Source organism: Triturus cristatus, chromosome 8, assembly GCF_964204655.1.
Source record: "Triturus cristatus chromosome 8, aTriCri1.1, whole genome shotgun sequence".
Taxonomy (NCBI): domain Eukaryota; kingdom Metazoa; phylum Chordata; class Amphibia; order Caudata; family Salamandridae; genus Triturus; species Triturus cristatus.
This window is the reverse complement of record NC_140591.1, coordinates 561,934,944-561,957,166: the sequence shown is the minus strand read 5'-3', so window position 1 is coordinate 561,957,166 and position 22,223 is coordinate 561,934,944.

Genomic DNA, 22,223 nt, shown 5'->3' with positions numbered 1-22,223 from the left:
AGGTCGTATTGTCTTCTGTTGCTCCGCTGTGGTACAATATGTGTCACATTGAATGAGCTGAAGTAAAGAAGTGCGGCAATAATGTATGCTAGTTTAATTCATTTAAAACACTTAAACTCTTAATAGAATCCATCCATTCAAATGAGTTTGTTTTGACAGAATAAAAGTCATTCCAATGTTCAGAAAACAGAATATATCTCATAATATGTTAGTAGATAAAAAAAAAATGCAATTACCATGGCAACCGTAGAGCCACACTTGGCTATCAATGCCCATAGAAAGTAGAATTGCTTTGTCAATGTACCTGAATTTCTCTTAAATACCCTCTAGATGGCAGTGTTTACTACATTTATGCTCTTGTTAAGCTGCTTTACTTTTAGTTGGCACAATTAAAGCGCAGCATGCATGGATTAAGACACACCATCCTGCCCAAACACCGAGGGATCGCAAAAGGCCTGTCCATGAATTTGCAATAAAAAATCATCTCAGTTCCCAATCGACCATATTGAAAACAAAAATGTATTTCATTTTGTATATGCCATTTCTATGCTCTTTCTTATGGAATCCCCTCAACAAATATTCAGTGTTTTGAAATATGTGTTTATATTTAATACACTAATTATTAGAAACGTGATTGTAAGCAAATTCGCGTTTATAGTCTTGAGCGTGTTGAGGAATGATGCCTAAAACGTAATTCTCGAGGGATGATTGGTGTGTGCACGCGCTCTCGGAATTCACTAATAGATTTAGCTCGTCTTTCTCCTTAGCTCACTGTTGTCTTCTTTTCTTAAAAGTGCCGCAAGTTTAGACTGAGATGGCTGAACCATATTGGGGCATATCAACAACAACCGGCGATAATTATCTCTAAGCGCACTTAGCGCTAGGATAATTATCGCCGGCTAGCGTGAATTTTTATCGCTGAGATAGCGTGCTATTAGCAACGCTTATCTCAATAGCGATAAAAATCCTCACGCTAACAGGCTAACGTGAGATTATCGCTGGAAACCCAGCGATAATCTCACGTTACCTTGTTGATAGGGACAGGCAAACTTAGCCATGATATCCTCCTTCCATAGGATATCATGGCTAAGTCAGAAAAATACCAGACGTAAAAAAGCAGCGTTAACCGCGGTTAGCGCTGCTTTTTTTGTCTCTAACAGGGTTAGCGACATTCTTGATAATAGGAGAAATGTCGCTTAGCGACATTTCTCCTATTATTTTACTCTGGAACGCCCCCTTTGCATCTCATTAGAGATGCAAGGGGAAGCGTAGAGTAAAAGGGTGCTAACATGCAAATTTGCATGTTAGCACCCTGTTGTTGATAGGGCGTTAGTTTTATCTCTCCTTTTTTGGCTTTTAAAGCCAAAAAAGCAGAGATAAAGCCCTTGTTGATATGCCCCGTAGTGAGTTGCTAAGAAATGAGAAAAGGAATTTCCTTTAAGTAAACGACGTCAATTTTCACCTGACTCCAAAAATGTTCGCAGCCAGGCTTTGAGTGGGATGAAAAAAACTGGTGGGGGGGGGTGTCTCTCAAAGGGGCGTGGCCAATATAATTAAGGGCGTGACTTAAAACCACGTAAGCTAAAAGTCTGTGCTTAGCATAGTGTGCCGCCCGTCTTGTATGTTGCTGTTTCTGTCATTGCATCCAGATATATGATACAAGTGACATCATACCTACAACAAGTCAGGACATATTGGCTTTGTCAATGGTTGTTAGTTGCATAAGATAAATAAGCAACAACTACGGCGTGTATATAATATTCCAAGCCCTGGTGACACCACGACAATGTTGCTGCTCCCGAGTTTCAAAAAGAGAAGGGAAATCCAGAGAGAAAATGATTCTCTTTAAAGTATTTCCCTTCCCCTACAAAGCTCACTTGGCATGACGTCATGAAGTAACTTCTCCGCTAGTGAGAAGTGAGCAGTGTGAGCAGCGCACATCGATGTGCTTCCTCTCACAGCAGTACGGAAAAAATACGGTCCGCCAGGGCACAAAACAGAGCCCGATAGAGACCCGTTTCGAGGCCTCCGTTAAAAAACTGCCGGTGCTCAGCACCGGAGAAACCCGGACCACTTAAAGCCCTGATTGCAGCAGACTCTAAGCAGAAATATAGCTACTCCGCTTCTTCCTGGGGCTCTTTAGCAAATGCCCCTGGTGCTCTACTTTCACCCTTAACTTAAACTAACGCCTTGTCTAATTTACTGTGTAATAATGTTTTCTTACTACATTTGTACACCATTCTCTCTCTCCATATTATCGAAAAAGGTCAGAGTCCTTGCTCTGGTCTGTACAGTCAGCCATATCCCCGCGAGTCAACACGTTCATTTCAGCTATTCTGAGAACTCTTTCCCTCCTGTTTTCTAATCTGCTATTCATTGTCTCATTGCTCGAATTCCATGAAGAAGTAAGATGTTGGAGCAGAGGCATTTCGGTTCCACCCTCACAGGTCACAGAAATGCAATAATATACATGCATCTGACATTATCTTCACTGCGTGCCTTAAATGTATTAACATGGGTGAAGCATTTAAACACATCAGTGACATGTATTCTCTGTCGCACTAGAGATATATATATGTGTGTGCACTAATGTTTAGGTTAAACATGAAACATGTATTTCTTATTCAGGATTCACACTTACACTTCAAGTTATATTGCATATGTGAACATGTATTCTTTTGCTCATAGTTGCAGTTCTTTTAAAGTTGCACCTGTGCATGTATAACCATGTAACTGAGAGTGCACATTAGATGCTCAATTAAGTTGCCCTGACCCCAAGCATCAGTTGAAATGTATTTGCTTGTTGTCATGCTTTTCTGAGAGGTTTATTATTTCATTAGTTAGAGAAAGGTTTATTGTCTGTATTAGATGATTGATAGAGAGGCCTAGGAGAGATTTGACATTGAAGGTGGAGCAGCAAGGGTCAAAAGAAGCTTTCTGTTCTTCATGTACCAGTGAGGCAAGATGATCTTGTTCAGAGCTGAAAACGGCAGCCTTAGCCCGATGCGTTGAGAATTCACAGTCATGTTGCAGATGCACTTGCTCAATGATTTGATTGGTTCCTGGTGGTGTGAACCGACATAACATGTCTTTGAATCTCCTGTTATTTTTATATTGGTGTTCCAATAGTTTGAATTAGGACTGATTCTGTTTAGACTTTGAGAAGTACAGACCTCTCGTCCTGTCCTGTTCTTGTGAGTGTGAAACTTTATGCTAAACAATTATTTATTTTTCTTTGGACTTATACTGAGGTCTGATCATGCTGACTGCTTCAACTTTTGTGCTCCCAAATTAGAAACCCTTAATAGATGATTTTATATTTGACAGATGTGAGAGTGGAGAAGGGCAGTTTCTTTAAGGAACACCTGCTTCCTAACATTTTTTCTTATTGTACAATTGTGGCTGTCACAATTCTGTATCTCATTCTGTTGCAACTCATCCAATTGAGATATTTTACTTTGCCTACGGTACTAATATACTTATTGAGTTTGCATTTGGCTTGCATATTTACTGAATTGATTGGAAATCCAAATACAACCCTTTAATCATATTCGGTAATTCCTGGTCCTCATTGTGGAGTCACATGGTTTTCAGAAGTAAATTATAATGTTGATGTTTTCTCCTTTTAAATGCTTCATGTCAGCTATAAAGGTTCATCTAAACGATTAGGTTAATCTTTGATGATCTGAAGAAAGGATGACACAGAAAAGACCAAGGTGCTTGTTAGAGATGGGATCTCTAGTTGGCAGTGATTTGCACCCTATCCAAGTGGGGACCCTCTCTCTAGTCAGGGTAAGGGAGTCACACGCTAAGATAACATCTGCTCATCCCCTTGGTAGCTTGGCATGAGCAATCAGGTTCAACTCAGAGGCAAAGTGTAAAGCATTTGTACATACACGCACAATATAACAATGAAAACACTACAAAATGAATCCATACCATTTTAGAAAAATAACCAATATGTATCTTAATAAAACAAGACCAAAAATGAAGTTGTACCACAGTTGCATGAGAAAACACTTTAAACACATCAAGTATTACCGTGCTGGCCGATGTAGAATACACGGTGGTGACCTGCATCACTGTTACACAGTTTTAATATTGCATGCAATGGGAGACGGATAGGACCATTGAGCAGAGTACACGGCGGTATCCCGCATCACCATCAAACGAGTTTATGTATTGCAAGCAAATGGGAGATAGGCAATGGGCAGTACCATCAATCAAAGACCGTCGTGGTTAAAACACTCGGGCTTTTGCAACACTTGTGCCAACAGGCACTTGGAGTTATATTTGGTTGCTACTCTTCCAGAGCAGAGGTCTTTTGGATCCCAGGACCTGAGTGTAACAGGCAGTTCTGAATAACCTTGCCCAGGGATGCTGGATGCAGGCACACGTTAAAATGTCCGTCACTGGGAGTGGGTGCACCAAAGATTCACCTTGGTCGATCCGTCAGCAGAGTGGCGGTCTTGCCAAGCCAGTTTCTGCCACAAAGTCGACACCACCACAGAGAAGATGCAATAACACAGGAGCATGGTTGTTACCGATTTTGGTCGCAGGTGCTCTGCAGTGCCCTCTTGTTGGAGTGAAGACTGAAGGGGTCTGTGGGAGGACAGGCTACCAACAATCCTTGGTTGTGGCAAGGGTTGAACATATGGACCTCATGAGCTGGAGGTCATTGGGTGTGCTGTGGGGCTCGTAACTTTGGTGAGTGCTAGTTACCACTCTTTGGGGGCTCTAGCCACTTTGCTGGGGGACCATAAGTTCAAAGGTCCTAGCGGTGAGCACTTTGGTCATTGCTTCAGATGTAATTTTCACCCGCGGCATGCAGGGGATTGGTTTCACCAATCTAAGGGAGTTACCGGTTCTTTTTCAAAGGCAGGCAGGCCTTCTGGGTTCCTTGAGAACAGCTGAAGGACGTGACGACTGTTGTGCAGGGATCGGAGTCAGCAGGCAGACTGACAGGTTTGGCGCTAGGTCAGTCACACGTCCTCTTCTCCTTGCTCTTTGCGGCTCTTTGGTGTCTGCTTTCTTCTTAGGTTAGAAGGATCTGAGTTCTGGGCCCAGGGTGCCACCTAAATACTGGGGGCATTAGAGGGAGTGCCTTTGTTATATGGCTGTTAGGGTCATTGTCAACATTGGTAAGTTAGCATAAGCTCTGCTGCCCTGATGCTGCTTTTGCGCACGTTACTACATAACTTTATTTTGCAAAGACTCTGTTTGTGCCTTTCACATGAGAACTGTCTGCTTTCTGCGTTCTCTGCCTGTTCCTGGAGTGTAGTCTGACCACGATGTGCAAGGTCGATAAACAATGTCCCTTGTTATTCTGTTCTGGTCAGTCTCTAGCACCTAGACAAAACATGCTAACACAGCTGCACTGCTGGAAACGAGTGCTTTAATATTACGGGGATGCATGTTGTTTAAACACACACTGGGAGAGGGACCTTTCCAGGGAGAAGAGCTATGCTGTTCCTATGATGTAAAACTCTAGGCACTAAGGCATGGGGTCTGCTGAAAAAACCCAGAGATCTTCCTTTATATAATAAACTTCAACTTACCAAGGGGAAGGTGGTTAGGCTTTATAGTCCTTTTTCCACTGTCTGTATATGATGACACCCCCCTTTATATCTTTATATTCTATGGAATTGTAACAATACTAACTGCTTTAGGATTATGCATTTCGCTGTTGGTATCTCGTATACTGCGTTATAGAGCTCAATAGTTAAAATAAACATTTTGAACTATAACCGTGACTATGACAATTCTTATTGTGGAGAAGTACGAGTGAGTGAGCGATAAGGTATGGCTTGCTACCACAATTCCTGGAGAGTCAGGAGTGTTGTATTCTGGTTTATCTAATCATTTGTAGCTTCGTGATTATGTAGGAGAATGAATGAGACATTATAGCAAGTTGATTTTGGGATTTTGGGCACTAAAGTGGTAGGAAGGTACAACCCCTATACCCCGAGGTCCTGTTTTCCTGCGCATAGTTCTGTGCATGTGCAGAATCCCTGCAACACCAGTTAGTAGCCAAATGACTGCCTAACTTTAGGGTTACTCAACCCTCATATGACTTCTTCCCTTGGAAGGTGGGAATTTGAAAACACAGGTCCACATCACCTGCACCACCTTAGGGGTGGTGCTGGTTGAATGTGGGCACACCTCCTAATCTAACAAATGTTCCCACCTGTCCTCCTGCCAAAAGTGGAGCAGGACAGGGAGGTTGTATCCTCCACTAGCTGGAGATTCCTGAGTTGCATTTCAAAGGTGGCAACTCCTTTGAAGATTCCTGCCTTGAAATGCCATTCTGGCCTGGAGGAGGTGTGAAGCACCTCTGCCCAGAGTTGGCAGTGTTCCTGGCCTCTGAGAGTGAGAGCTGTCACCCCATGAGGTCAGAAACATATCTGGTGGTGGCAGACTGGCTAAGACTAGTCAGAGACCAGACTAGTGTTTGGTAGGTGTTCAGGGGGCACCACTAAGGTGCCCTCTGTGTGCATTTATTATTAAATCCAGCACTGGCATCAGTGTGGGTTTATTAAGACAAGATGTTTGTACCAAACATCCCTGGGTACAGTGAAGCCATCATGGTGCTGGGGAACCCATAATGGCGGGTGGCCAGCCCATCTACTCTCTATGGCTTCCCTACTCACTCACAATAACCAAGAATGAGCTTATATATTGTAGGTTCATATCTGCTCAGGCAGACATGACCACACTTGTGATATGGAGCACCCTGCCTTTGTGCTGTCAGGTATGCAGTAGGGATGACTTACCGACACCTCATGCAGTATTTATGAGCATGGAACACAGGGATGTGTGCCAGGTCGACTCTTCAGTTTTCTGTGAACTAAGACACGCAGCCTGCAATGGCAGCTTGCATGACCTTGGTGGGGGGTCCCTATGGTGGCACAATTTGTGCTGCAGCACTAGAGGACCCTCTTCAGTCCAAATGCCCTAGGTAGTTGCTGTAGGTTTGCCAATCATGGTAACGTTTTAGGAAAGAGATATGGCACTGGGAACCTGGTTAGCAGGGACCCAGTGCACTTTCATTCCAGATCACATCAAGTTCCAGGCAAAAAGTGGGGGTTAACCATGTCAAAAGAGGCACTTTCCTAAACGTATTTGAAGTGGAGTTTATGCGTTGATCTCCGTACACTCAGCCTCAGTTCCTTTCTGCGGGCCAATGTCAATCAAGAGACAGCGCCAAAGGACAAAGCATTGTAAATTCAGATTCTCTGCATCAATGCAACGGCGGTGATACAGGTGCTGTGTTGATTTCACAGCCGTGAAGCAGGCGATGCTTCGATTCTTCAACAGAGAGGCACATGCTGTGCCGGAGCAGATGCTACAGACATCAGTGAAACAGTGCTCAAGACTGTACACAAGAAGTTAGTCAAACTGAGGGAATCTCACATGTGTATCATATATATTTGTTTATTGTATTTATGATGTTGGGTTTTAAATGGTGTTTTATACTTGTTGATAGCCTTGTCATTTAGGGCCATATGTAGGTAGGCTGTGTTTTGCGATTCTCTAATTACAATTTTTAGGGAATCGCAATTAGAAAATAGCAAAACGCTATGTAGGTAGGATTAGCAATTTTTTTTGCGAATCCCACCTATTCCTTATTTGCGATTCTCTAATTGAGAATCGCAAATAAGGAATACCTTGCCATTCATTCCTGTGGGCTAAAAGGCCCATAGGAATGAATAGGAAGACATTCTATATTTGCGATTCTCAATTACAGAATCGCAAATTGAGAATGCAATTTCAAGGGTGCAAGGGTGTCTAAAGGACACCCTTTTGCACCCCTGTAATGAGCATGGGTGCACATGTGGCGCACATACATGCCCTAAGGGCATGTATGTGTGCCACATGGCACTTTGAATAATGCAAAAAACTGCATTATTGAAAGAAATCGCAAATTACCATCAACCTGAAGTTGGTGGTAATTTGCGATTCCTTAAGCCAAAATAGCACAACTTGGGTGCTTTCTACATTGCATTTAAGGAATCGCTATTTGGGATTCCTTAAATGCATTTGCAAACTAAGGAATCGCAAATTTTGCGATTCCTTATTTTGCATGCAGATTTGCCTTCCTACATCCCACTTAGCAAAATTGCGATCGCAAACGCCGAAATTCGGCGAATTTCGGCGTTTGCGATCGCAATTTTGCTTTCTACATATGGCCCTTAGTATGTTAATATTATATCTTGTTCTTTGCCTCTGTTAGCTTCTCGTTTTTTGTCTAATGATATATGGGGCTCCTGTCTCTACTTGTGGATTAGTGGATTTCTCCTCCGTGTCGGCTTACCTGTTGCACCAGTGCCTCTCCCCTTGTTGTGTTACTGTCTCCCGCCGCCGCTATTTCCAACAGCGGCCGCGGAGTGGGGACGGACTACACGCCCCAGCATCCTTTGCGGCAGGGGAGCCGCTGACACCGTTTTCGCGCCAGGAGGCACTCAAAAGATCGCCGCAACCTCGGCAGAGCGGGCTCCTGTCTCTACTTGTGGATTAGTGGATTTCTCCTCCGTGTCGGCTTACCTGTTGCACCAGTGCCTCTCCCCTTGTTGTGATACTGTCTCTGCCACAGCTATTTCCAACAGCGGCCGCGGAGTGGGGACGGACTACACACCCCAGCATCCTTTGCGGCAGGGGAGCCGCTGACGCCGTTTTCGCGCCAGGAGGCGCTCAAAAGATCGCCGCAACCCCCGCGTCGCGGGTAGCGCGCGGGTGGCGCCGGGCTAAGCCCGGGCAAAGGGCGGGCCGTCTGTGGCCGTCCGGGGCAGGAAGAGGCTGGGCTGGGCCCACTCCCTGAGATCTTTGTCACTCCACCTAAGGTACTGTCCGTGTTATGGTGTATCTCAATTGATACTACTTTATTGACTTTTGGTCTCGACTGTGTGCTCTGTAGATTTTGCTTTGTGCCATTGCTATTTTTCCATCATCTCGCACAGTTGCCTCATCTATCTAACATTATGTCAACACGCACACCAATACGTGGAACTTCCTTGTTGGGAGGCTCAGTTAGAGGCACGCTGGACAATTTCATTATAAGGGCAGCCTCAGTTCTTGAGAAGGAGATTGCCATGGTGGAGCGACGTCTATCGGCCGAGCATTTACAAACTAAACGCTCTTCGCTCGGCCACATTCAGACGGTTGTTTCACCGATGTCGGTTCCACCTATTCTCTGTTTAACAAATACTTCTCAGACTGTTTCTAGATCCTCTTCGCCCACTCGTGTTTGTAATATAGTGACACATCCTCATACACATGCAACACCGCCCGCTCCTAATCCTCATGTTAATCATTCTTCTGATTGTGTACCATCGAACTCGCAAGTTTCTAGGGCTACTCCTATTGCCATCATTGCTAGCCCACAAAAGAAGGGAAGGAGAAGCAATAATGTAGGTCCTCCCCCTTTGAAAAAAAGAAAAAAGGGAGGAAAGAAATATAATAAAATGATCCAACTTGGTAATGACAAGTGCAACCATGTGGAAAATACTGCGATCTGTCCCCCTTCAGTTGTCAAACAATCTTTTGACCCAGAAATGGAGTCGGATTCCCACAATTATGACTTATTAGCAAACGAGATTGTGGGTCGATTGGAGGCACTGGTCAAATCACTTCTTTTGCCATTGTTAGAAAGAATGAAGGGCATGTCGAAACAACTTGGGGTAATGGAGAAGCTGATCTTAAAAAATAGTGATCAAGTAAAAGAAATATCGCCTAACGCTGCGGTACCATCAAATAGTACCTCTTATCCTAACCCATCTTTAGTCCTAGACGACAGACAAATTAGTTCTGAGGTAACTAAAACTAAAATTTTTTCATCCTCACTAAATTTAACTAATTTGTCACTGAATCGAAAGATTAATACCGAGCCAAACCATGACAAGACAACCGCCATTTCTAGCTCTGATGGCCCCGATCTTCCCACACGTAATACATCTGCTCTCATTTTCTCAAGTAAAACATATGGTGCTAATTGTCACCATATAGATCTGCCCCCGGAGGCAGTCCCTTATGATGTACTTATGACAGGAGTCCCAGTACTAGAGGTAGGGAAAAAAGAGGGCCATTATGACCTAAAAAATAAGGTAATGCACTGGTTAGGAAAGAATAGGCCTTTACCTCCTAATATAAATGGCGAAATTTTGAATGTCCGTAGGTTTGGTTGGGTGGGTTCACGGCCAAAGGATATTGAAGGTGATGTAATCATTGTTAACTTCAGAGACCATAGGGCAACCAGACACATAATTAATTGGTTCCAAGGCCAACATCAGAGCACCATTAGAACCTTTGACCTAACTTATTTTTATCCACAGACACTAACCAGGAATTTAACACACTCTAACATGTATTCACGGTCCCAAGTAGGGCCCTCTAATTACAATTTTAATTTACCTACTTTTAATCGTTTTTCCCCATTAAGAGGATTAGAGGAAGTGGATTGACTTTCCCTAGGAATCTATATTAGGTGCCCTTCTGGTGGCCCAATGAAGGTACAAGAAATTAGTGATCACTGCTCTCTACCACTGAACAATGCTGTACCAGACACTGGGGGGGGGGTAATTCTGGAATAATCCATATACTCTCCTGGAACATTGCAGGCCTCAAGAAACATCTGGTAAATCCGGATTGGCATGATTTCGTTAATAAACATGAAATCTGCCTGTTCCAGGAGACCTGGAGCCTGGATCCCCTCTATATGTCCGGCTATTCTACCTTTTATATACCGGCAGTGACCCAGGGTGCGGGCCGCCCTTCGGGGGGTCTACACATCTGGATCAAGGTAGCACTGAAATTGGACATTAAAGTCCATAATGACAAATCACTAGATATTCTTCATTTATCCTTTAAAGGGCCATTGAATGGTACTAGAGTTGATCTTTTTAATGTGTATGCAAGAGGTGGCCCCCCAAATCAAAATTCGGTCACTATCTCTTCCCTGGAAAATGTTCTAGCAGGTATCCCCCCACTTTCTAATATTATTTTAGGAGGTGATTTAAATTGTACATATGAACCGCTAAGTGATAAAGATCTCCTAGGGACTAGTGAGGATGATACTAAAAATCTCATCCCTTCTTTAAACCTGAGTCCCATCAAGAGATGGACAGCAAGGGCATTGCAGATCACTGGTTTTACCATGGAATTTAACCTTCGAGCATTAAATGGAAGAACTCTCTCCGACTCTCACGGGGCTATGACCTTTAATAGATTAAATGGACCTTCGCGTATTGAATATATTATTTTAGACACAAAATCTTGGGGGTACGTGGTCGACATGAAGGTAGAACAGATGCCAGATAGCGATCACAACCCTCTCTGTGCAGTTGTCAAATGGCATACTAAGGAAACTACTGCAAATACGAATTTAGTTTTAAAAGCAGTAATCCCTACAAACTGCAACAGAAGACTTAAATGGCATAATGTGTCATGCCATGAGGATACCTTATCCGCTATAGCTCTCCAAGTGGCCTCTATGGCAGATGAATTTGCCCTTCTTAATTCTACCATGGCTGAGATGAATTGTTTAGAGCTTAGCAACTCTTATAAAGCATTTATAGAAGGCATAGGCTCTCATTTTAAAATAAGAGGGCCAAAGGGTGGGACAAATCCCGCAGCTAAGCGAGGTAATCCATGGTTTACTGCTGAATGTAGAGCCTGGAGAAAGGCCATTTTACTAGCCCTACAGAAAAGAGATCCTGTAGCTGTAAGGTTGGCCAGACAAGATTACAAAAAATCCATAGAAGTTGCCAAACGGGCTTGGGAGGAGGATCATTGGCAGGAATTAAAGAAGGCAGCCTTTTTAAAAGACTCTTGTACTTTTTGGGCTTTAATAACCCAACTAACTAAAAGAGGCTCCGATCCCATTCCCAATAATATATCTGAACAGCAGTGGTTTTTGCATTTTTCAAACCTTTACTCCAGCGAGGTAGAGTTTGATCTCTCCTCGACTGTTAGTTTAGATCCTAAGCCAGCGCCTCTCCAGCCGGAACCAATAGATTTTTTCACACTTGTGGAGGTACAGACAGCTATTAAAAGCATCGCACCTGGGAAGGCGGCAGGTCCAGATCGGCTGCCAGGTGATTTGATTCTTCATGACCCTACAGTATGGGCAAACCTTATTTTTAATCTGATGAATTTATTGTTACGGGGCCATTCAGTTCCAGATTCTTGGAAGGGTGCAGAGGTCGTCACAGTTTACAAGAAGGGGGTGAGAGAGGACCCCGCCAATTACAGACCGATAAGTCTAATTGATGTCATCCAAAAGGTGGTTGGTAGGGTACTCATCTCACGAATGGGGTCATGGCTAGAAGAGGGAAACCTTCTAACACATTTACAAGCAGGTTTTAGAAAGAAAGTAGGTACTATGGACCAAGTATTCAGATTTATAGCTACCTATTGGAAGACTGTTCTGATTGGCAAGGGATCTCTGTACTTGGCCTTTATTGACCTTAAAACCGCTTTTGACCTTGTTCCCCGGGCTAAACTGTGGCAGGTACTGCATGATATGGGACTCCCACGATATCTTTTGGAACTGATTAAAAGATTGCATGATGGCACGTATGCAAGAATCAGATGGGGGAGTGAAGGCCAACTGACTGATAGAATACCCGTCCAGAGGGGGGTCCACCAGGGATGTGTGATGGCTCCGACTTTGTTCTCCGTCTTTATTAATGGGGTGGCAGACCATTTGAGGGAGGACTCAGCGGATGCCCCAGCCCTGGCGGGGGAGAAAATACCGACCCTCCTTTTCGCAGATGACACTCTTCTTATGTCTAAAACACCTTCTGGTCTCCAGAAACTGCTAAACAGGTTCAGCGACTTTTGCAATAATCGTGGCCTTACTGTCAATACTACTAAGACCAAACTGATGGTATTGTCCAAAAAAAAAAAATCCAAGAAAATTAATATTGCACTAAATGGCACTTTATTAGAGGAAGTGGATGCATTTGACTATCTAGGGGTCAGGATAAACTCTAAAATGAAATGGGATTTACACATCGCTAAAATGTTACTAAACTTTAAGAGAGTGACAGGAGCAATTGTTAGAGATTATCGTCTGACCTCTAGTAAGCCTATTAGCCCTGTTTTACTAGTTTATGAGGGCAAGGCACTGTCTGCCGCAACCTATGGCTCTGAATTATGGGGGTCAGAAAGAGTTACTGATCTATTCATAGCGGAACACAAATTTATGAGAGAGCTAGTGGGTCTCCCTGTCTCTACCCGCATTAAACCATTACTCCATGATTTGGGACGTCGCTCAATTAAAGATATTGTTGGGCTCCGCCCTTTACTTTTTTGGGTTCGCCTTAGAAGGACCGCGGAACTTAGCAACTATGCCGCAGTCCTTGATGAACTCATTGCTTTGAATGGTTTTGGGGTGACTCCGTGGCTGAAAACCTAAGGGACCTGGTAATTAATCTGGGGTTAAAAGAAGAATGGTCATCACAACAGCCCCCGCCAAAAGATACCATCAAGAAACTATACTGGGAAAGCTTAGAAGCAATGGAACTGAGAAATCCTAAGATGGATACTCTAACTGACATATTTTTGACTCATAAGCCAGTACCGAAGCTGGAACCATTTCTTGATTTTATTTCCACTCCAAGAGACAGAGCATTGTTCCTTAAAATGAGGTTAGGCACGCTACATCTGAATGTCTTTACAAACAGCTGGAAAAATGTTAAATCCCATCAAACAGCTTGCCCGGGGTGTTCTAACCCAACCGAATCCTTGGGCCACTTCCTGTTTGCCTGTAAGGCATACAAGGGGCCAAGGAAAAGATGGCTAAGCCCAGTATGTAGAAATCTGGGAACTAGACAGTACTCAGTGGCCCTACGTATCCTAACAACGGATACTACATCCCTGTCGGTAATCTGTGGGGTTGCTAAATACCTGGGGATAGCGTGGCGAATACGAACTAAGCTTGTTGAATCAAGTACTGGCTAGATCGCTATATTGTGTAACTGTGTCATTTTTATGAATTTGCGCCCTAATTGATATGTACTTGCTTGCTTATATTTTTCTGGGTTCGTCGTCCTTTTTATTTCTACCCGTGAATTTTTTTATAAATTTTAAGTGTATTTGCCCAAGTGTTGTTTTATGAATTTATATTAACTTTTTTAGATTGTATTTTATCTGACGTATGTTGTATTGCATTTACTTTTATGATACTTTGTTATCGAATAAAGTATGTTACACACTAGGAATATGTTTTTTTTACATGTAAATAAACGTGATGATTGTATTTATGATCACTAGGCCAGTTTCTTTTTGTTAGCCCATTGATATTAACTTTTTTGTGGCTTTTGTTTTAAAGATGTTATGTGTTCTTTATCATCCAAATGTATTGTCTTAACGTTGCCTCATGTATGTTATTGTTAACTGATGTATGTATTTGTTTTATTGACATGTCTGCAGGCCAGAAGAAGCTCATGTCTTGGGTGAAACATGCTGGCTGCATGTGTTTGTCTATTGTTGAGAGGAAAGAAAAAGAAATTGTGAGAATTAACCAACTTATTGCATATTTCAGCCAATAAAAGTGTTCTGGATACAACTCTGTATTTAACAATTGCCTCTCATCTTTTGCATTTTAAAATGTCTAGTATATGACCATCTTGTAGCTGGTCACAAGAGGTGGGCAATTTACATCAAAGCCTGCATGGGTAATTACTTTTGGTGGTGCAATGACTGTGTTCCCTAGCTGCCAATACTTTTTCACTATGGAAGAGCTAGTCTTTGCAATAGTCAAAAATAATATTAGCAGTATTTCACTATTAAGACATGTAAAACACAACAGCATATATCCTACCTTTTAAATACACTGCACCCTGCCCATGGGGCTGCCTTGGGCCTACCTTAGGGGTGACTTACATGTAGCAAAAGGGAAGGGTTGGGCCTGGCAAGTGGGTGCATGTGCCAGATCGAACTGGCAGTTCAAAACTGCACACACAGACACTGCAGTGGCTGGCCTGAGATATGTTTGCAGGGCTACTCATGTGGCTGTTACAATCAGTGCTGCAGGCCCACTAGTAACACTTGATGTACAGGATCTGGGAACACCTGCTGCACTTTACTAGGGACTTACTAGCAAATTAAATGCTAATCATGGATAGACCAATCACCAATGACATGTACACAGGGAGCACTTGCACTTTAGCACTGGTCAGCAGTGGTAAAGTGCCCAGATCCTAAAACCAGGAAAAACGAAGTCCGGTAAATACAGGAGGAAGAGAATAACTGTGGGGATAGCCCTGCAAAATAGTCCAGGTCTAACAGTGCTCCAGCAATATGGTGGCAGGGAGTGGTTAGCTACACAAGCAAAGTGAGTTAGTGTATCTCTTGGAGAAATTCAAGTCTTGCCCAAACCCAGCCCTAACCCTTAAAGCCCATATCCTGATTGGGAGGATCAGTGGTGTTCCAGCAGGTCAGAAAAAGAGTTATAACAGTGGAGGAGTGAGTGTTAATAGGGTCGCACATTTTAATTGTTAATGTTAAGCTTGCAGTATTTTTGCTTAGATTGCGGTGTGTGATGTAATGATGTTTAAGTTTTGGTATCAGCTCCGGCCCATACAGGTAAGAGCAGTGGGGCGGTGGGGTCAGGGGGCTTTCGGCGGACGATGACCAGGGCAAATCAATTATTTATTTAATTGGTCCTGGTCATCGCCCGTCGAAATGCCCCCTCACCCAGACCCACTGCTCTTACTTGTACGGACCGCGGCTGTGTGGTATAGATGTGAATGTGCTTAATGTGTGAGAAGTTGAAAATTATTATTGGGTTCGACATAACATCAGATCCTTGGATGGAGATATAAAGTGTGGAAAACCACATATTGTAATTTGAATGCTAAGTTTGGTGGTGCTAGTTGTGAGACATTGTCGACTGCACAGTTGAAATAGGGACATATACCTTTGTGTGAGAGTAAGGTATGGTTGGTGTAGTGGATCCTGTTGCACAAAGGAGAAGCTGCACTGATCCGGATGATTTTCAGTGCTCGAGGTTTCATCCAAGCGTGTCTAGATAGGTCGAAAAGTGTCGCTCTGTACCATTTCATGTGTAATTGAATACTTTGGTTTCTTTAGTGGATCAGACGAAAGTTATTTGTTGAAATTCCTTTGTGTTTTGTTTTGCATGCTTTTTGTTGAGAAAAGAGTGTGCTCTTGAAAATTGTAAAGGAGGATGAACTACTGCGTCATTCGGTGCCATGCTGAGACTGCTCGTTTGGCATTTGTCCCGTGCTGTTATTGGTTGATATGTAATTGAGTGTTGTGCTGCGACTGTTTTATGACGCCGAAAGAACACGGTAGGTAAATACATTATTCTCTGGTTTTAAGGCAAAAAATTCTATTTGTGATTGTTGATATTACTGCTGAAAGATGAAATTCTTCAAAGATATATGAGATCTGTTTAAGGGGGATGTGAGAGTCCCTGTTAGAGAAGGAGGAGAGGCACCACCAGAAGGCACCGCAGACATCCCATGGCCATACATGTGGGGCTACACACATGTATTTTGGTTGAGTCAGTGACATAAGATTATTGAAAAAGAGAGGGTGCATTAATGTTTCCACACTATGGCACATTTAATTTGAGACTTATTGAATATCTGATAAGGGTATTGTACAAGACAAAACCACCTCCTAGACCAGCGCAGTTTGAGGTACTTAATGCCTGGGAGCATGTAGCTAATGCCAGAGAGAAGGAAATATAAGGGTAGATTCAGAAACGCCAGAAGAATTTTTATTTTAGTTTTATGATGTAGAACTCCTACTAAGGTCCACATAATCATATACTACAGATAAATCATAAAATACATTTCCTCTGATACATAATTTCCTATGTACAAAAAGACCTCCTAAAACTAAAAACATTTTACCATACATACTAAACCACATACAGGAGAAAATAAGGAAATCTTATAAAATAGCAAAGCGCAGAGTGCAATATGCAAGTAGAAACAGAGCATTCCAAGAAACATTACAACACACATATTCCCAAATGAGGAGGAGTATTAATATTGCTACGTAAAAAAATAACATTAAAACTCCTAATAGATAACAAAAAAAGTTTGAAAAAATAGATAAATCCTGTTACAAATCATTTCATTTGGGGTGGACAAAATAAATGAATGTGCCTCAGGGGCAGAGTGAAAGTTAAATTCAAAGAATAAAGGCCGTAAAAAATAGTGCCTAGCCTTTTGCAACTCTAGACACACAAATAGCTCATGATTAATATCTTGTAGGTAACACATCTCACAAATTCTCTCCTTTTTCGGTATTTTGTCCCAAATACCAGTAATTTCTTTTAAGAGCAACAAATACATCTCAACAAGAGCATCTGCCTTCTGACCCCATGAGGCAAATTCCAAGTTAAACAAGACTGTGGTTTGTTCTCTAAGGCACTCCATCAGGCCATCTCATTATGCTACGTGGGCTGACTTAATGGAATGTCGCCAGCCAAACTGATGGTGGACACAGATCTCTTCATATACACCTTCAGCAAGGGATTTAACATGGGGGAGTCGATGTTCAAGCTTAGTCCAAATGAATTATTTGGTCGCACAAAGGACCTAAAAAATGTCTACTGCTCTTTCAGCCTCAGGAAAATTTTGACTCTCAAGTCGTCCCTACGTGTTCCCTCAGAGGAGAGAATTGTCCCACCTCAAAACCACTCCCAAGGATGGGATATATGAGGAACCTAAACCAAATTCAAAGCGCCAAGCATGGGGAGCAGCCAAAGTGTTTAGATTGCATATTTGGTGCCATAAAAGGACAGCCAATAGCTCATATACAGCACCTCAGTGCCATAAATCAAGGAGGGGGGAATTTTTTCCCTAAAAACTGACAAAACATGCCCAAAATTGCATCTCCTGCAGATGCTATAGAATCTGTCCAGTGAACTATGTTATGTTATTTAAATTTGTAAGGCGCACAGCTACCCCAAGGTGTTTCCTGGGAAAAAGCCCTGCTTGCACAGATGTTCTGTATCTCACCCGTGTTTTTTAAAAGACCTTTCCAAGGCATAAATAAGAATCAAACAGTTCAAGTTTTTCAGAGCCCAACCAAAACTAGAAACACCTCTTTAAGTGGAGCCCTTTCTTACGAATATCAATCACTTACTTTTGGCAATATTGATTATCAGGAAGTGGGCTTCTGCATATTTAGCAAGAGCTTCCAAGCGGCGTTGCAAACCTATTGATGTTAATTAAAAATGGCCACATCATCAGCGTACAATAGAGAGACAATACACATTGTTTCAATTCAACGGGCCATCCCCCCTCATGTAATTTAAGGCACCAGGGAGATCAGATATATATAAAGAAAACAAGAGATGGGCCAACAGGCAGCTCTGCTTGAGCCCATTATGTGTTCTAATTCTACGAGATAACCCCTGCAATCCTCCCATCAAGATTTGGCACCAGGTATCTGAGTGTAACTTAATAATGAGCCCCAGAAGATGATGAGGGAAACCCAATCGAAGAAGGTTTCTCCAGAGCTTTGACGGTCCACTTTATCAAACGCTGTGGAGAAATCAATGAACGCTGTATAGATAGGCATACTCTGAAGGAAAATATATTTTTGAACGATAGTCTGGAGGACCGCAATATCATCTAAAGTGCTATGCTTCTTTCTGAACCTGGCTTGTTATGGGGGTATGATATTCTGATCCTAAGCCCATTGGTTTAAATGGCGAAGAATGCTCTTTGCAAATAATTTGAATGAGGCATCCAGCAAAGTAATCTGTCTAAAACTAGATGGAGAGGTTTTAGGACCCTTCTCATATAGAGCGGGTCTACAACACTTCCCTTCCAAGAATGGGGGATTTTCCCTGTCTGGAAACAGTAATTAAAAAACGGGACAAAAAAGGTTCCCCAGCCGACAGCCTCCTTTTTGATTATTGAAATGGGAATTCCATCAGGGTCCTGTGTACATGATGTTCTAGTATTCTTTATAAACCCCACTATATCCTCCCCAGAAGGGGGACCATATACAGAGAGAGAGGCCTCATCTGCACAAAACGACACAGAAAATACTGGTTTAATGTTTGCCAACAATAGGGAGATATGATCCACCCAGTCCTTTTTGAAAATCAGGATAGGCAGAGCCTTCTAACTTGAATTGCAATACTCCGCAATCAGACTACAGTACTTCCTTGAATCGTTGGCCCTTGCAGCCTCTCTCAGGCCAATCCACTTAGAATCCTAATCTCCTCTCCATTCACCAAGGTTACAGTGGCTTCTTACTCGTTTAAGACAATTAATTTCCTGCTGACCACCCATGGAAAACCGCAAATGTTGTTTTCGTATTAGTTGATTTATTTCTTGGTTTAATATTTTCAAAGGGGAAATGCCCTGTTTAGACAGGGAAGGGCCAGCAGAACTAGAACTTAATTTACGAATATCTTTCATTTGGGCCTCAAAAACTGAAGAGAGTTGCCAGGAATGTATCCCAACTGGTCTGCATATAACCCCCCTTAATTTTCAAGCTTACTACGGCCATATTTTGTGATGTCCCAAAAAAGCGACCATTTGATTTATTAAAAGCGGCCATGCCCAAACAAAAGTTCCCCATGTCCAAGACGTGTAATTTAAAAGCCACTGGCATGCCCGCTATACTATGGTCACTCATTACCGAAGGGAGAACAAAATATTTTTCACAGACCCCAAACATTTGATTTGAAACAACTACATAGCCTAAAGACTCTGGGCAGAAGGGGAATGAAATGTAAAACGAGCTGCTTAACCTTCGGGCATTCTTCCATTTAATATGATCAAGTCCAGTCTTCTAAGGACCTCAAGAAGGGAGAAGCCTCATTTATCTGTTTTTATTTTTTCCGGCAATAAGATCTATGGTATAAACCACATTTCTTCTTTAATAGGGTGAGCATAAATATCAGAGACAATTAGAGACTTTGGCATTTAAGTCACCCATAAGTATTACATAGGGACACTCTTGCCTAATAGCTATATCAAAAACGAATGAAAGAAATACATTCACCAAATGATCAAAATGTCTCCCGGTGTAATATACATATTTGCCAAAAGGAAGAAAGGTGGACAGCCTTTTTAAAGGTAGACAGCCTTAATCTCCCACACATGCCAACATCAAGCATAGTCATAGATTCGATGGGTGACTAAAAACCGTCTGGTTCCAATTAATCGAATACTTAAGCAGGATGTCCATGCTGGCCTCTTTCAGAATGCTTAGCATAACTGGAAAACACAAAGTAACCACTGAAATCAAACGCGTTACAGGCCCAAGTTTCTTGCAAATACTTAATTAGAGGATTCAGAGTTTTCAAAAAATTCAATTTTTCCTCATTTTGACCAAGACCAGACCAGACCTATTCCATGACAGGAGTAGCCCACCCATGCTACCTCAGAGGGTCATTCCTTTCTGCTGTGGGGCAGATGGTGTTCACACCTCCTGCCACCCAGCCCCACTGGGTCAAGTTGTCTTCCATACTAGTCTTCCATACTAAAAACCTGGGAATAAACTGCCAGGGGTGACACAATGTTTATTACTCGTCCCCCTTGGCCTAGAGAGATCATGATATATTTGGAACTACCAGGTAAGGAATTGGAATCAGGGCCCATCACGCCCAACACCACTGATTTTGAGGCCCTTAGACCATTCAAATACTGAGTTACGGAGTGCGGGGAAGAGGATTCCCCATATTCTATGACAGGTGTAATATCAATCTCTCGCTTAAGAAAGTGATCACAATTCTGCACAACCAAGTTTGCAACTATCAGGGACCCAAAGGTGACCCTAGAATGGAGAGATATATTGGATGAATTAATCTTCACATTAAAGCTGTCGCATCTGGATATCAACTATAAGGACTCGATCTCAGAGAAAAAGCTAAGAATAAAACCTGTATTTACTGGAGAGGATTCATTGTCAAATAACCAAGTGAAGTCCAGGTTTTGTTTATCGTGTCCCTTGGGGGATCCATAAGGGAACCCTATTCCTATACCTAATGGCTTTTGCTCCACCAAAAGGATACTGGACAAGAGCATCAGGGGACCACCCTCCAGATTTCTCTTTTACAAAGGTCTGAGCCCCTTGTGATCCTTATTGAACTCCACTTGAGAGGCACGTACCTCTTGGGCCCCCTTCAATTTATCGACCACCCTAGCCCTGGTCACTGGCTGGAGCCAGGGGACTCCACCTCTCCATTCCCTTCCCCTCCCAAGAGACTAGCCAACTCATTAAGCAAGGGGAATTGCACTTCCTGAGGGGGCGGAGGTGTCAAATCCGTGAAGGACAATGCCATTCCAAAACACTCAGCCCTCCCTGCTGAAGTCATATGCAGTGTGGGGACCCCATCAGAAACACACCCCTCAGAGGGAGAGTTAAATGCTGCCTCCTCCATCAACCTATGTGTATCACAGCACTCGTCAGAGAACGTTGGGAAGTGCAATCTCGTAGGTTTACGTTTGGGGAATGTTCTGATTTTTTTTTTGTTTCCTTTTCTTATTCTTGCCCTTTTGATTACTTATGAGGCTGTCCCCCTTCCCTTCCTTCAGACCACCTTCCCCCATTAAATTAGGAATGGAATACAGAGCAAGGGAGGTACTAGGGATTGACAGCTTCCCCTCCTTGTCTGTGATACAAGTTCACTGGGATTCCCAGCTTCTTCATGCCCCTTTTTTAAACTAAATGGAAGATTTTCAATTTTGGAGTTCCCAAAGGGGGACCTGTATCTAAGTCCCCAAACAAAGTTTAGGAAAAGCTCTTCCTTTTAAAGATTGAACACAGGTTCTTGAAGAGACAGCAGATAGAGAGGTAAGCCTGCTTCAGCAGACGTGTCAACCTGCCATCCCAGTGGGGCTAACAGAGGGAGGCTATGGTTCACAGACAATTCCATAGGAAAATGTGCCTTAAGTATTGTCTTAACAGAGCCAGACTTATTTACAAACTTATTTACATTCTGCACTTCAAACAAAATTACAGACATCATTTCCAATACATGATCAGAACTAGACACAGATCTCTCTAATAGGGACAAAATAGAATGTAAAATATTTTCAATACAAAAGAGATATTCAGAGGATACACCAACCCCGCCATTTCAAATCTTAGACTGTGTGCGAGGAAGAAATACATCATGAACTGATTGAGAAGAAGAACCGATTAAATGACTTGAGCTACAATTACAAGAGGGGAGAGAAAAATGCTAGGGAGAAGAACTTACATTTAGAAAACTCCTT